General features: G+C 33.2%; 1 protein-coding gene across 6 annotated transcripts in view; it reads right to left on the bottom strand.

Annotated features, from left to right (window-relative positions):
• The window catches only part of ARHGEF12 (Rho guanine nucleotide exchange factor 12), a 189,871-nt gene that overhangs the window by 137,903 nt on the left and 34,990 nt on the right, over nt 1-16,978 (bottom strand). The window contains exon 1 of one of the 6 annotated variants that reach the window (XM_081061909.1): nt 13,640-13,757. The exons of the other annotated variants lie outside the window; for them this stretch is intronic. The gene's annotated coding sequence lies outside the window, so the exon portion shown is untranslated. Of the gene's footprint in view, nt 1-13,639; nt 13,758-16,978 lie in introns of those variants that run through there. 6 annotated transcript variants of the gene reach the window in all.

Below are 16,978 nucleotides of genomic sequence, written 5' to 3'. Positions count from 1 at the left end.
GCCTTCTCCAAAGCACATTGTATTGAAGCTGTCTAAAATCAAAGACAAAGAAAGAATCCTCAAGACATCCAGGAAACAGAGGACAAAAACCTACAAAGGAAAGCCCATTAGATTATCATCAAATTTTTCATCAGAACTCTACAAACCAGGAGGGAATGAAATCAAATATTCAAACTATTAAAAGAGAGAAATTATGAGCCAAGAATAATATTTCCAGCAAAGATATCCTTTAGATTTGAAGAAGGAATAAAGACCTTCCCAGACATATCCCTCATGATAATGAGGGATTTTGTGACACACAACCTGCACTATAAGAAATACTGAAGAAGGCTATTCGACCAGCATAAATAGAGATAACCTATGACAACAAAAACATAAAAGGGGGGGACAGTAAAGGTCTGAATCAGAATATGGGAATGGAGAAAGTAGGCATGCTGAGAAAAATAGAATACTCTAAATATGAAACGTTCTTTTACATAATCTTAAAGGTAACCACTCAAAAAAAATCCAGAACTAAAATATGTAATGTAATGACAGAAGAAACAATGGAAAAAATATAGAATACCACCACACATAAATAAACAAGAACAAAAAGGCAAAGAAACAATGGAGACACAGTCTTACCGGTGTTTAGTCAGAAAACTAAACACAGGAAAGGAAATCCTCACATATCAATAATCACCCTAAATATAAATGAACTGAATTCACCAATAAAAAGGTACAGAGTAGCAAACTGAATCAAAAAAAGATACCCAACCATATGCTCCTTCCAAGAGACAGATCTCAGCTATAAGGACAAACATAAATACAAAGGGAAATTGACATTCCAAGCAAATGGTATCCAGAGAAAATCAGGTGTAGCCGTTGATATCAGATAAAACAGACTTAAAGATAAAAAAGGTAACAAGAGAGAAAGATGGACATTTCATAATGATAAAGGGGCCTATACAAAAAGAAGACATAACAGTCATCAATAATTATGCCCCCACTCAGGGAGCACCAAAATATACCAAGCAAATACTAACAGAACTAAAGGTAGAAACTGATCAAACAAAATTATAGTAGAGGACATAAATGGATCATTGACAGCTTTGGATTGATCATTCAAAAACAAAATAAATAAAGAAATAGCAGCTGTAAATGACACATTAGAGGAAATGAATACAATTTACATTATACAGCCCTTCATCCTAGAACTATACATTTTTTTCCAGTGCACATGGAACATTCTCAAGGATAGACCATATATTGGGACATAAAATCAGCCTCACCAAATATAAGATTGAAATCATACCGAGCACATTCTCTGATCACAAGGCTGAAAATTGGATGTCAACTGCAAAAAGAAAGCAGGAAATAACACAAATATGTGGAAATTAAACAACATACATTTTAAAAATGACCGGGTCAAAAAAAAATTAAAAGGAATATTCAAAAGATACATACAAAGAAATAAGAATGAAAATAGATCCTACCAAAATTTTTGGGATGCAGCAAAAGTAGATTTAAGAGGGAAATTTATATCAATACAGGTCTAATTCAAAAAACAAGGAGAATCCCAAATAACCTCACGTTACACCTCAAAGAACTAGAAAAGGTAGAATAAATGAAACCCAAGGTCAGCAGAGGAAAGGAAATAATAAAAATCAGAGCAGAAGTAAAGAAAATAGAAAACTATAAGACAATAGAAAAAACAAATGTGACAAGGAGCTGGTTCTTTGAGAAGATTAATAAAATTGACAAACCCTTGGCTAGACTCACTAAGATAAAGAGAAGACACAAATTAACAAAATCAGAAATGAAAAAGGGGAAGTTATCACGGACACCACAGAAATACAAAGGATCATGCAAGAATACTATGAAGGACTATATGCCACCAAATTCAATAACCTAGAAGAAATGGACAAGGTCTTAGAAACACATAGCCTTCTAAGGCTGAACCATGAAGAACTGGAAAATCTAAACAGACTGATCACCAGTAAAGAAATTGAATTAATTATCCAAAACCTTCCTGAAAGCAAAAGTCCGGGACGAGATGGCTTCACTAGTGAATTCTACCAAACCTCCAAACAGGATCTAATACCAATCCTGCTCAAATTCTTCCAAATAACTGAAGAAGAGACAGTACTCCCTAACTCATTTTAAGAGGCCAACGTTACCCTGATACCAAAATTTGGTAAGGACAACACAAAAAAAGAAAACTACAGACCAATATCTCTGATGAATACAGATACAAAAATCCTAAACAAAATTCTAGCAAATCGAGTGCAACAATGCATTAAAAAGATTATTCATCACAACCAAGTGGGGTTCATCCCAGGGGCTCAAGGATGGTTCAACATACACAAATCCATAAATCTGATACATCACATAAGCAAAGTAAAGGACAAAAATCATATGAATATATCATTTAATGCAGAAAAAGCATTTGACAAGATACAACATCCATTTATAATTAGGACACTTAATAAAATAGGTATAGAAGGAAAGAAAATACCTTAACATATTATACCCATATATGACAAACCCTCAGCTAATATCATAATTCACAGTGAAAAACTGAAGCCCTTGGTTCTTCATTCAGGAACAATACAGGGCTGACCCCTATTACCTCTTCTTTTAAACATAGTGTTGGGAGTCCCTGCCAGAGCAATCAGGCAAGAGAAAGAAATAAGAGACCTCCAAATTGGGAATGAAGAAGTTAAATTGTCACTCTTTGCAGATGACATGATGCTATATATAGAAAACCCTAAAGACTCCACCAAAAAGCTAGTAGAAACAATAAACGAATACAGTAAAGTTGCCAGTTAAAATATCACCATACAAAAGCCCACTGCATTCCTACATACTAACAATGAAATCTCAGTAAAAGAAATTAAAAAAAATAATGCCTTTTGTATTTGTAACAAAAAACATAAAATATCTAGCAATAAGCTTAACCAAGGATGTGAAAGACCTATAAGCTGAAAACTATAAGATATTTCTAAAAGAATCTGAAGAGACAGAAAGAAATGGAAAGACATTCCGTGCTCATGGATTGGAATAATCAACATAGTTAAAATGTCCGCATTACCCAAAGCAATATACAGATTTAATGCAATCCACATCAAAATCCCAATGGCATTTTTTAAAGAAATAGAACAAAAAATCATCAGTTTTTTTATGGAACTACCAAAGTACCCAAATAGCCAAAGCAATCCAAAGAAAAAAGACGAATGCAGGAGGTATCACACTCCCTGACTCTAACTTGTACTAAAGGACAACAATAATCAAAACAGAAAAACAAATACACATTATTAGCAGAAAAACAGATACACATCCAAAGGAATAAAATTGAGAACCTAGAAATAAACCCACATAAATATGGACAGATAATTTTTGACAAAGAAGCTAAAAACATACAATGGAGAAAAGACAGCCACTTCAATAAATGGTGCTGGGAGAATTGGAGAGCTGCATGCAAAAGAATGAAACTGGACTGCTATCTGTCACCATGTACCAAAATTAATGCAAAATGGATCAAAGACTTAAGCATAAGACCTGACACAATAAACTGCATAGAAGAAAACATAGGTACTAAACTTATGGACCTTGGGTTCAAAGAGCATTTTATGAATTTGACTCCAAAGGCAATGGAAGTAAAAGCTCAAATAAATGAATGGGACTATATGAAACTTAAAAGCTTCTGCACAGCAAAAGAAACTATCGACAAAATAAAGAGGCAACTGACTGAATGGGAGAAGATTTTTGCAAACAGTACCTCTGATAAAGGGCTAATATCCAAAATATACAAGGAACTCATACAACTCAACAACAACAAAAAACAAACAACACAAATGAAAATGGGCAGAGGACCTGAACAGACATTTCTCCAAAGAGGGCAAATAGACATGAAAAAATACTCAACATCACTGATCATCAGAGAAATGCAAATAAAAACCACAATGACATATCACCTCACCCCAGTCAGAATGGGTATCATCAAAAAGACAAATAGTAACAAGTATTGGAGGGGATGTGGAGAAAAAGGAACACTCATATACTGTTCCTTTTTGGTATACTGTTACTGTTGGTGGGAATGCAGATTGGTGCAGCGTTATGGAAGGCAGTTGGAGGTTCCTCAAAAAATTACGAATGCAATTACCATATGACCCAGCAATCCCTCTCCTGGGTATCTCCCCAAAAAATGCAAAAACATTTATCCATAAAGACATGTGTGCTCCAATGTTCACTGCAGCTTTATTTATGGTGGCCAAGACATGGAAACAACCAAAATGTCCTTCAATAGATGAATGGATAAAGAAGCTGTAGTATATAGATACAAAGGAATACTATTCGGCTATAAGAAAAGATGAAATAGTACCATTTGTGACAACATGGAGGGATCTTGAGATTATAATGCTAAGCAAAATAAGTCAGACAGAAAAAGTAGAGAACCATATAATTTCTTTCACTGATACGTGGTATATAAAACTGAAAACAACAAAGGAACAAGACAAACATATGAATGAACAAAAACTCATAGACAATAGTTTAAGGGTTACCAGAGGGAAAGGAGGGCAGCGGGCTCTAGAAGAGAGTAAACGGGGTCTATCTAATATATGGTGATGGAAAGAGAACTGACTCTGGGTAATGAATGTGAGATATAGATAATGTCTTACAGACTTGTACAGCTGAAATCTATGTAACTTTACTTACAATTGTTGCCCCAATAAACTTTAATTAAAAAAAAAAATGAAAAACTTCCCTCACAAACAGTGCCATATGAGCTACTGCATTGTCTTGATACAAGAGCCATGAATTGTTGGGGAAAAGTTGAGGTCGTGTTCATCTAACTTTTTCATGCAACCTTTTCAGCACTTCCAAATAGTAAACTTGGGTAACTGTCCAGTTGGTACAAATTCATAGGGAGTAATTCCTCTCATATCAAAAAAGGTTAGTAACATCGTTTCCACTAGATTTGGACTGATGAAACTTTCTTTGTCCTGGAGAACTGACTGACTTCCATTGCGCACTTTGACACCTTGTTTCAGGGTCAAATTGGTACACCCATGTTTCATCACCAGTGATAACACGGTCGAAAACATCGTCTTGCCTCTGCAAAAGGTCCTAGCAAACTTCGATTCTCCTTTGCTTTTGTTCATCAGTGATCTCCTTCGGGACCATTTTTGGACACACCTTTCTAATGTCAAGATTTTCAGTAAAGATTTTCCTAACTGATTCTCTATCAATGTTTACTGGGTCTGCTATGCTCCTCACAGTCAGCTGACAATTTGGATGCCCAATTCAATGGATATTTCCAATGTTTTCGTCAGTTCTGCTCATTACTGGCTGGCCTGACCTCTCTTCATCAGTGACAAGTTCTCGCCCCTCAGAAAACCATTTAATCCATTTGTAGGCTGCCATTTTCTTCATGACATTATCCCCATAAACTTGGACTAACATGTTCCTGATTTCACCTAATTTAAATTTAAATGGATTAAATGCTTCAATCAAAAGACCTAGGATGGCTGAATGGATAAGAAAAGAAGATCCATACATAATGCTGCCTGCAAGAGACCTACTTCAGATTGAAAGGCACACAGAGATGAAAGGAAAAGGATGGAAAATAATAATTCATTCAAATGGCATTGGAAAACGTCTGTTATATGAGACAAAATAGGTTTTAGAACAAAAGGTGTAACAAGATAGAAGGACATTTTATAATTAAAGGGATCAATCCATCAAGCATATAACTCTTGTAAATATCTATGAACCTGACGAAGAAGCCCCAAAATACATAAATATTGATGGACCTAAAGGGAGTGATTTACATTAAGACATTTGTAAGAAAACCTTAACACCCCATTGACATCACCCAGACAGAAAATCAACAAGAAAACAGTGGTTTTAAATAACACATTAGGCAAGATGAACTTAATTGACAGGTTTCAGACATTACACCCAAAGCACAGAATATACTTTCTTTTTGATTGCAAATGGAACATTTTACAGGATAGACATGTTAGGTCACAATAAAGTCCCTATAAATTTAAGAAGAGGAAAATTCCATCAATCATCTTCTTTGATCACATGGTATTAAACTAGAAATCAATTAAAAGAATAAAACTGAAAAACACACAAACACGTGGATGCTAAATAACATGTTTCTAAACAAAGAATTAGTTAAAAATGAGATCAACGAAGAAATCAAAAGATACCTTGAGATAAATGATGAAAACACAAACTCTAGGGACACAGCCAAAGCAGTTCTACAAGGGAAATTCATAGTAATATTCCTTTCTTGTTCAAGAAAAAAGAAAAAATCTCAAATAAGTAATCTAAAGACTATAAGAATAGGAATTAGAAAAAGAAAAGCAAATAAAGCCCAAAGTGAGTAAAAGTAAGGAAATAATAAAGATCAGAGTGAAATAAGTGAAACAGTCTAAAAAAACAATGGTAAGAATCAATGAACTGAGATCTGACTGCTTGAAAACCTAAAGTAAACTGACAAACCTTTAGTCAGACTCGTAACGAAAAAAAATGGAGGGCCCCACAAAATAAAATCGTAAATTAAGAAGTAGTGACAACTGAAACTACAGAAATACAAAGAATTATAAGAAAATACTATGAACAATTATATGTCAACATATTAGACACCTTGGAAGAAATGGATAAATTTTTAGGCATATACAATCGTTCAAGACTGACTCAAGAAAAACAGAAAATCTGAACAGAGCAATAAATATTAACAAAATCGCATCAGTAATCCAAAAACTCTCAACACTCAAAAGTCCAAATCCAGATAATTGCACAGACAGATGTCAACTAACTTTCATAGAATAATTAATACCTATCCTTCTCAAAGTATTCTCAAAAACTGAAGAGGAGGGAAGGCTCCCAAACACATTTTATGAGGCTAGCATTACTGTGATATTACCAAAAAAGAGAATTATAGGCCAATATCCCTGATGAACACAGATGCAAAAATCCTCAACAAAATGTTATCAAACCGAATTCAGCAATAAAAAAGATAATACACTACAATCAAGTGGGATTTATTGCTGGGATGCAAGGTTGGCTCCACATCCACAAATCAATTAAAGTAGTTACATTAAAAAAAAAAGGATAAAAACCACAGAATCATATTGATAAATGCAGATAAAGCATTTGACAAAATCCAACATCCATTAACGATTGAAAACTCTCAGCAGTGTGTGCTACAGGGAACTTACTTCAACATAATAAGGGTTATATATGACAAACCTACAGCTAACATCATAATGGTGAAAAGCCAACAGCATTTTCCTTAAGATCAGGAACAAGACAAGAATGTCCACTTTCACCACTTTTATTCAAAATCATACTGGAAGTTCTAGCCACAATCAAGTAAGAAAAATAAATTAAAGGCATACAAACTAGGAAGAAGTAAATCTGTCATTATTTGCAGATGACATAATATTAATGCTATTTAGAGAGAACCCTAAAGATGCCACCAAAAAAAGAAAAAAAACCCAAAAAACTATTGGAATAAATGAATTTAACAAAGTAAAAGGATACAAAATTAATTTGCAGAAATCGGTTGCAATTTTATATACCAACAATGAACGATTAGAGAAATTAAGAAAACAATCCCATTTATAATTGCATCAAAAAGGATAAAATACCTAGGAATAAATTTAATCAAGGAGGTCAAAGACCTCTACTTGGAAAACTAAAAGACATTAAAGTAAGAAATTGAATATATAAATAAATGAAAGGATTTTCATGGACAAAAACATTCTAGTTTTGTGTAAAAAATGCCACTGATATTTTTTGATAGGGATTGCATTGAATATGTAGATTGCTTTGGGTAGTATGAACATTTTAATGATATTAATTTTTCTTATTTGATATTTGTCAATGATATATCCAATAAGGGGGTTAATATACAAAATAGCAGGAATTCATACAACTTAATACCAAAAAAAGGAAACAATCCGATTCAAAAATGGGCAGAAGACCTTAATAGATATTTCTCCAGTGAAAACATACAGATGGCCAACAGACAGATGAAAAGATCACTAATAATGAAGGACATGCAAATTAAAACCACAATGAAGTATCACCTCACATCTGTCAGAATGGCTATCATCAGTAAATCAATAAACAATAAGTGCTAGGAGGGGAGAAAAGTGAATTCTCGAGCACTGTTGGTGGAACTGGAAATTGGTGCAGCCACTATGGAAAACAGCACAAAGGTTCCTCAAAAATTAAAAATAGAACTACCTTATGACCCAGCAATCCCACTTCTGGGTATTTATTAAGAGAAATCCAAAACACTAATTTAAATATATATATGCATCCCTATGTTTACTGCAGTATTACTTACAATAACCAAGATGTGGAAGCAACCTAAGTGTCCATGGATATACAAATGGATAGAGATGTGGTACGTATATACAATGGAATATTCAGCAATTTTTTAAAAAATGAAATTTTGCCATTTTCAACAACACAGATGGATCTTCCGAGTATTATACTAAGTGAAATACGTCAGGCAGAGAAGAAAAATGCCACATGATTTCACTTGTATGTGGACTCTAAAGAACAAAATAAATGAACAAACAAAAGAAACAAATTCATTGATGCAGGGAACAAATATATGGTCACCAGATGGGAGGGGGTTGGAGGATAGCTGAAAAATTGAAAAGGATTAAAAATACAAATTGCTAGCTACAGAAATAGTTACAAGGATAGAAAGTAGAGGGAATATAGTCAATAATATTGTAACTATGAGGGCAAATGGTTACTAAACTTATTGGGGTGAGCACTTCGTACGGTATATAAATATCTAATCACTATACTATATACCTGAAACTAACATAACCTTGTATATCAACTGTGTTTGAAAAATAAATTTTAAAAAATTTTAAGAAAAATAAATTGTTTTTCATTAGAAACACTTTTACTGTCTGCGTATATAATGAATAATGAATTTTTAAATTTTAAACTAAAGAGATGTCTCTTCACAAATAGTTTGGTTCTGGTAGTAAGTATTAAAAATTAATCCTAGCTATCCACTTAGTTTGTCAGGAAACTGCTTTCTGGTGCCAAATCTGAATACGTCAAACTTGCAAACCACCGCAAAGAGAAAAGATCTCTGATTTCATGGGGAAAAGATAATAAAATTAGTTATATGCATGCCATCTTGAACTTTGTTCTACAAGAGTTTTTCTTGATCCAAAAGCAAGGAATTAGAGCTGGGGTATACTCTTATCAGGAGCAACGGCTAATCACAGCACTAAGTTTGGAAAGTTGGAAGGAAGAGGTTTTAATTATTTTGACATTCTACTTACATCATCCTGGAATTGGGAATCACTACAAAGTTCATTTTAAATCCACACACATTCAGTTCTATTTTCTCCTTTAGATGCTAAAAATGTGACTTATCCTAACATACTTAACACATAAGACTACTGACCATTCTAAAATAAACATGTCACTAACATTTTCAAGATCATTTCTCTCATGGATTGAGAAATAAGATTTTCATCTTCCCCAACATGTAAATTTTCCTATAAAGCAGTGGTCCTCTACTTTTTAATATGAAGAAATGTCTTCATTCTCAAAGAAATACATGTACAAAATTTGAAAAATTAAAGAAAAAACACAAAACGCTCCCACAGTCTCAACACACAGCATTTTAATGAATATCCCCCCCCCATCTTTCCTCAAGATAGATTTCTATATTTGTATATAGTAAAAATATAGTATGTAAAATTTTTTTCCTAAAAAATTAAAGCATATTGTTTGGTAATTTTTTAACTTAATAAAATATCAACATAATTTTATACAATTAAATATTTCCCTACAGCACTGATTTTAAACTGTGCTACATAGAATCTTAGAGATTCAAAAGAGGTCCCTCAAAGAGCAAAAGTGGGTAGATAAGAGGTCAAGGTTTCGCATACATATGAGGTCTGATAATTAAGCTTGTGAACTTGTTACAAGGATGTTGCTAACCTGTTTTGATATCAGAGGGATTATTCATTACGAATTTGCACAAACTGAACGCACAAACAGTGAACGAAGTTACTATTTGGAAGTGCTGAAAGGGCTGCATGAAAAAGTTAGAAAACAACCTGAGCTTTTCGCCAACAATTCATGGCTCTTGCATCACAACAATGCACCAGCTCATACGGCACTGTCTGTGAGGGAGTTTTTAGCCAGTAAACAAGCAACTGTATTTGAACACCCTCCCTACTCACCTGATCTGGCCCCCAATGACTTTTTTCTTTACCTGAAGATAAAGGAAATACTGAAGACATTTTGATGACATTTGGGACATCAAGGGTAATACAATGACAGCTCTGATAGCCATTCCAGAAAAAGAGTTCCAAAACTGCTTTGAAGGGAGGACTAGGCGCTGGCGTTGGTGCATAGCTTCCGAAGGGGAGTATTTCGAAGGTGACCATAGTAATATTCAGCAATGAGGTATGCAGCACTTTTTCTAGGATGAGTTTGCGAACTTAATTGTCCGACCTCTCATACACAATGGAATACTACTCTGCCGTAAAAAAGATGGAACACTGCCATTTGCGTCAACATGGATGGATCTTAATATTATGCTAAGTTAAACAAGTCAGACAGACAAAGTTGAGAGCCATATGACTTCATTCATATGAGGAACATAAAACTGAGGGCAACAAAGGAACAAGACAAAGAAATAAAGAAATAAAAATTCACAGACACAAACAGTTTAGTGGTTACCAGAGTGTAAGGGAGGAGGGGGGATAGTAGAAGAGGGTAAAGACATCAAATATATGGTGATAGAAGGGGAACTGACTCTGGGTGGTGAACACATAATGCGATATACAGATGATGTATTATAAAACTGCACACTTGAAACCTATGTAGTTTTTTTGACCACTGTCACCCCAATACATTTTAATAAAAAAAGAGGTCCATAACATTCCTCTTCCAAAGAACCACTGCTAGAGATAATACAGGAACACTGACAGGTTTTAAGCCTGACAGTACTATGAACCAATATGTATCTTAGAACTATCACCTTGCAAACAGCATGGAAAACTGGGCCGGAAAGGTGTTAAAACTGAGGGCTGAAAAAACAATTAGAAAATTTTAATAGTGCAGATTTTTTTTAAATGATAAGGATCTAAAAAGAGTGTAGTATCAAAATCAATGAAGCAAAGGAATAAACACCAAAAATAATTAATTGTGTGTACCTGGGGATACGTGGGTAAGGTTGAGAGAGTAGAATTACAAAAGGCAAGAAGAAAGTTTTGGCATGATGGATATATTTATTATCTGGATTGTGTTGAACTTGTACACATGTATCAAGATCTATCAAACTGCATAATTTCAACATACAGTTTATTATATACCAATTATACCTCAATAAAGCTGATAAAATCTCAAAAAGCCAAATGGTCAAATGAACCAAAACTACTAGTAAACAATATGTCATACCTCATTAAATATTTTAAATAAAAAAAAGATGTAATGGCCTGTGCATTTTCTACCCATTGTAAATTAGCATTTGAGAGTATACATAACTTGACAAATAAACCAAATAGGAATTTTGCTACCATTGTTTTCTTTGCATATGGGGAAGAAGCATCTAATAATAACGCTTTAGTAAATTATTTTTAAATAGACTATTGGGTAAACCCGTGGTTACCAAGTTTTATTCTATCAATAATTTTGTATGGGGAAATTTCAGCAAACTTAAGTTTGCTTGCCTAAACTTTATTATCGTGTAGGTTTTGTTTTCAAGATTCTCACACTATGTTCTTTAAAGGATCACTGTAACAGTAAAGTGAATAATTTTAGCCCCAAGAGAACCTGACGGTATTCAAAAGTATGAAGTTATTTATATATTTTACCAATGTACTATAGAAGTCTATTATTCATTCGTTCATTTATTCACGAATTTATAACGCATACTATGTGGCCAGGCACTAGTCTAGGTCCTTGCAGTATATCTGGGGAAAAGGGAAAAGGGAGACAAAAAATAATGATCTTAATAAATAAAAGTGTACTATAATATGTTCAAAGGTGATACTCTTACGCATTATAGGTATATCCCCCTGACCAAAGGGTAGGGGGACAATAAAGCAGTGTATGAAGGATCAGGTATGGAAACTAAGTACATTTATAATAAAAATTTCAAAGTAATGAGACTTGTTTTCATAAGCCACACATGAAAATCTCTTACACATAACAGAATCATATATTAGATCTGAACTTTAAGTGACCTAGTCCAACCCTCACACTTTACAAATGATGTTAAATCACTCAGTTTTTGACAGAGATAGGATCCCTACCTCCGGTTCACTCTACTGGTGTCACTCTTTGTAATGTCAAATAATTGTGATAAAATGTTTTAATCTGCTGATATGGGCACAGTGGAAAGAATTTGAGTTTGGCCTGGGCCTCATCACTTTATGATATTGTTACAGAAAATTATTTAACCTCTCGAAATATAAATTTCCTCATCTATAAAAAAAGGATGGTGATAATTTTGTTACTGGGTTGTTATGAAGGTTAAATATAGTAGTTTATGTATTTTACATGTCAGTATATAAGTATATAGCCAATACTAGATACAATACTAGATACCAATACATTCATTAACCAGCTTTCAAAATGTTGCAAAGGTTATATAACTCATACCACTAAGATGGAGATAATCACATTAACTGAAAACTTCTGAGTATGCTTAAAAATATTTTTGGTCTATGTTTTTGAAACAGAGAAGTCTATAGCATCACACACTTTTTTTTTTATCACTTTCTGTCCACAAGAAAATAACTTCCACCATGAAAATCTACTTAGAAAATAACAAAAAAAATCCTACAGCATTTTACACATCGACTTTTTCACATTCATGCCTTTGTTCCTGTTTTCACAGATATGAATGGAAAAAAAAAACAAACAATGCAATTCCAATGCCATCACACAGTAATCCAGCAGCTACTTCATATTTATAACCAGCATTTTAGCTGTCAACAGCAAAAATAACCAAAAACTGAACAAAGGATAAAATAATTCAAATTGGTAAGAGTGTCTGATGCCATGGATGTCACCTTTTCCAAATGATTGTATATTCCAATTTAGTTTCAAATGAAAAAACAATCAAGAAGATTGCTCTGTAAAAACATTCCCTCTCCCCACTATTAGATTAATCCCTGCCCCCAACCCAATATCCTATCCAATGACCCTTAGGTATCAAAGGGAAACAACCATATTGAAGCTTCAGATAATTAAATCACAATTTACAGAACAATAAATCAAAGTCCCTACCTAAAATTCAAGAGAAGTTGTTAATTCAGTTCTAAACTGGATGCTGTTTCCTTTCCTTTTGAATAAAAATATCTCAGCCATGCTGGATATTAAAACCTTTGTTCTCAAGCTAAGCAATTAAAGCACAGGTTTTCAAATCCAGGAATTTTCTTCGTTAAGGTAAAATAAGGCTTTTTAAAACATGAAGAAACCTTAAAAGCTATTGTAAGAATAATGAATGATGTAAAAATAGCCTTTTCCTTTTTTATTTTTATTCCTGTGTCATAGATATACCCTTTTCACTGAAGCTATTTTTCTACCATTTTGTTTCATTTCACACACCACAGAGAAAACAAAGACTGCTACAGATTACCTGGATCACTGGTAAAATCAGCAGACAACTAAAAGCCAAAAGGCTCGTTTCCATGGAGTGGAGGAAAATGAAATCCTCACCAAAGCACTCGTAGGCTTTTCCTTTATATATGCATTCGAGATCTTTGGAAAGACATTTCTCAGATGATTTTGCTGACCACAAGGGATGATATGAAGAAACCCCACCTCTCCTCCCACCCCTAATTATCTACTATCATCAACTGAAGCCCGACACTGCACTGCTAATGGAACGGCAAAGAACAGCATCCATGTACACAGCTCTAGAAGATTACACGTAAAAATACGCAAATAATAAAGAAAGCCAAGAAAGACTTAGCTAACAATTTTTTTAAAGAAAGCAAGCCAAACAGCTCCCACAAAATTAAAAATACTTGCTAATAATCCAATTATAGAGCCACAAAATATTAATTTTCATCAGAGCTTATTGAATAAAGTATGATTTTTATGAAAAGTGTCTAACAAAAATGGAGTTCCTCAAAAATCTTAAAATTTTGTTGCTGCTAATGCTCCTTTCCCTAAAGCCAAATAAATAAAATAAATTGATACTTACAAGAAAAGCCTCCTCTTGTTGGTAGTATAACCCCTTCAAAGACAATCTGGGACAGGAGGTGAGGACAGAGGAGAAACAGATAAAAAATGGGAGGAAACATATTTTTGGCCCCAATAACCCTAATTAAGTTTGTAAGAAAGGGTGGGAGAATTGACATTTCTTCATGCTATTCTGTTGGTTTGTGTTTGATTATTGTAAATTTTCCCTCATATCTAACTATGCCTGAGGCATCATGATGTCTGGCACTCTGTTAACTAGCATACCTGCCACTTAGAGTAAAATGAGGGAGGGACAAGAAATACATATTCACTCAATCTAACCCCTAGAAGCCATGTAATTTGCTAAAACAGTAATTTGCCTCAAACACTGATCTCTAACAAATGCATTGCCACACAAAGAAGATTCATTAGCCTCTCCTTTCCTGAAGCATCAACTCAACACGACAATTTGCACACACATAATTTCTGGGTCAATATATTAGTAATGATGAAGAACATATTCTTTGTTTTATAAAGCATATTCCGTAAAAAAAATCTGAATATATCCCATTTTAAACCCAGTAATCATTTTACTCACATAAACTACAGCCCAGGGTTCTATGAATTCATTTATATATTCAGAATCACAGTTAGTGATCTATGAAGAATCAGGTCCCAAGGAATCACACATTTGGCAAATATAGTTTGTAAAAAATAAATAAATAAAAGAACAAAAAGACAGATAGGTGAATAGATTTTCTTAACTAGAGACTAATGACTTTAATACTCTTCTTGGGCAATATGAAAGAACAAATGTACTAAATTTATGGTTTATAAATACTTAATAGAGAAGTAGTGATACAACTTATCAAACAACATTACCCAGAAATTGCAAAAATTTAAGTTCACACTAAAACCTGTCCTTGGCTGTTTATAGCAGCTTTACTCACAACTTCTAAGAACTGGAAGTAATCAAGATTTCTTTCATCAGGGGAATGAAAAAATGAATTACGATTCATCCATACAATGGAATACTATTGAACAATTTAAAAAGAATAAACTATTAATTTACAAAACAATATACATAAATCTCTATGTTAAAGAAGAAAGTTGCAAAATCCAAATTCATATTATTCTATGCATATGATACTCTGAAAATTTTAAATAGACATAAAACAGATTAGTAGTTACTAGGGACTGGGGAGGGGAGAGTAATTGACTACAAAAGGGACACAAAGAGGAACATTTAGAGTGCAGGATCTGTTCTCGTGATACTAGGGCTAAAATATTAGCAAACCAAATCTATCAATATATACAAAGAATAATACCTAATGACTAATTAGGGTTTATCCCAGGAATGTAACGTTGGCTCAATACTCAAAATTCAATATAATTCACCATTATCACCAATCTGAAAAAGAAAAACCATATCACCATCTCAATAGATGCAGAAACATTTTACAAAATTCAATAACCATTAATTATAAAATTTCTCACAAAGTAAGATAGAAGGTAACTTCCCTAAACTAATAAAGAGCATCTATAAAAATCAAACACAAAATACGATACTTAATAGTAACAGACTGAATGTTTTCCCTCTAAGATCGAGAACAAGGCAAAGATGTCTACATGACTCTTCTCACAAATTCTATTTAACATGTTGGCCAGAGGTATAAGAAAATAAATATAAAAAAGTCTTACAGACTGAAAAGAAAGAAGTAAAATTGTCTTTAACCACAGTAACATGATTATCTATATAAAAAATCCAAAGGAATCTATATAGAAAATAACTAGAACTAATCATTTTTACAAGATAACAGTACACAAGATCAATATACAAAAAGCAATGGAATTTCTATATAGTAGCAACAAATTAAAAGTTGGCAATATCATTTAAGACAACTTTAAAACACAAGAAACACATTGAGATGAAGTTAAACTCTAGGCAAGACCCGTATGCTGAAAATGATACAATCATTTGACAGAAATTAAAGAATTCAATAAATAGAGAGATTACGTTCACGAATCAAAAGACTCACACTGTTAAGATGCTGATTCTCTAACTTGATCTAGATTCAACACAAACATACCCAAAATCAACAAAAACATACTCAAAATTTCTGTTCTTTTCAAAAACAGAAATTGACATTCTGATTCTAAAATTCATATGGAAATACAAAGCATCTAAAGCATCAAAATAATTTTTAGGAAAACAACAAAATTGAAGACTTCTACTATCTTATTTAAAGATTTAGGGTAATCAAGACATAAAGATAAGCATATTGATCAAAAGAACACAATAGAGAGAGCATAAATAGACCCAGGTGTAGATGGTTGATTGAGTTTTTAACACAGATACCAAAGTAATTCCACAGGGAAAGAATAGTCTTTTCTACAAATAGCACTGGAACATATGCCAAAACACACACACAAACAAACCTCAATCTTAACCTCATACTATATACAAACGTTAACTTGAAATGCATCATAGGCCTAAACATAAGAGCTAAACTATTAAACTTCTAAAAAATAAATTAACATTAATTTCTTGAGAACTTGTGTTAGATCAAAATTTTTCAGTTAGGACTCAAAAAGCAAAAATATAAAAAGACAAAGTTGATAAACTGAACATCAAAATTAAAAACTTCTGCTCTTTGAAAGACATTGTTAAAGGAATAAAAGGACAAACTGCAAACTGGGAGAGAAAATTTCAAAACACATACCTGATAAGAGTCATATCTTATACCGTGTTCACCCAAAATTAAGACCTACCCCGAAAATAAGCCCCAGT

Source organism: Rhinolophus hipposideros, assembly GCF_964194185.1.
Source record: "Rhinolophus hipposideros genome assembly, chromosome: 10".
Classification (NCBI taxonomy): Eukaryota; Metazoa; Chordata; class Mammalia; order Chiroptera; family Rhinolophidae; genus Rhinolophus; species Rhinolophus hipposideros.
Note: the sequence above shows the minus strand (reverse complement) of the source record. Positions and strands in the feature narration are given on the sequence as shown.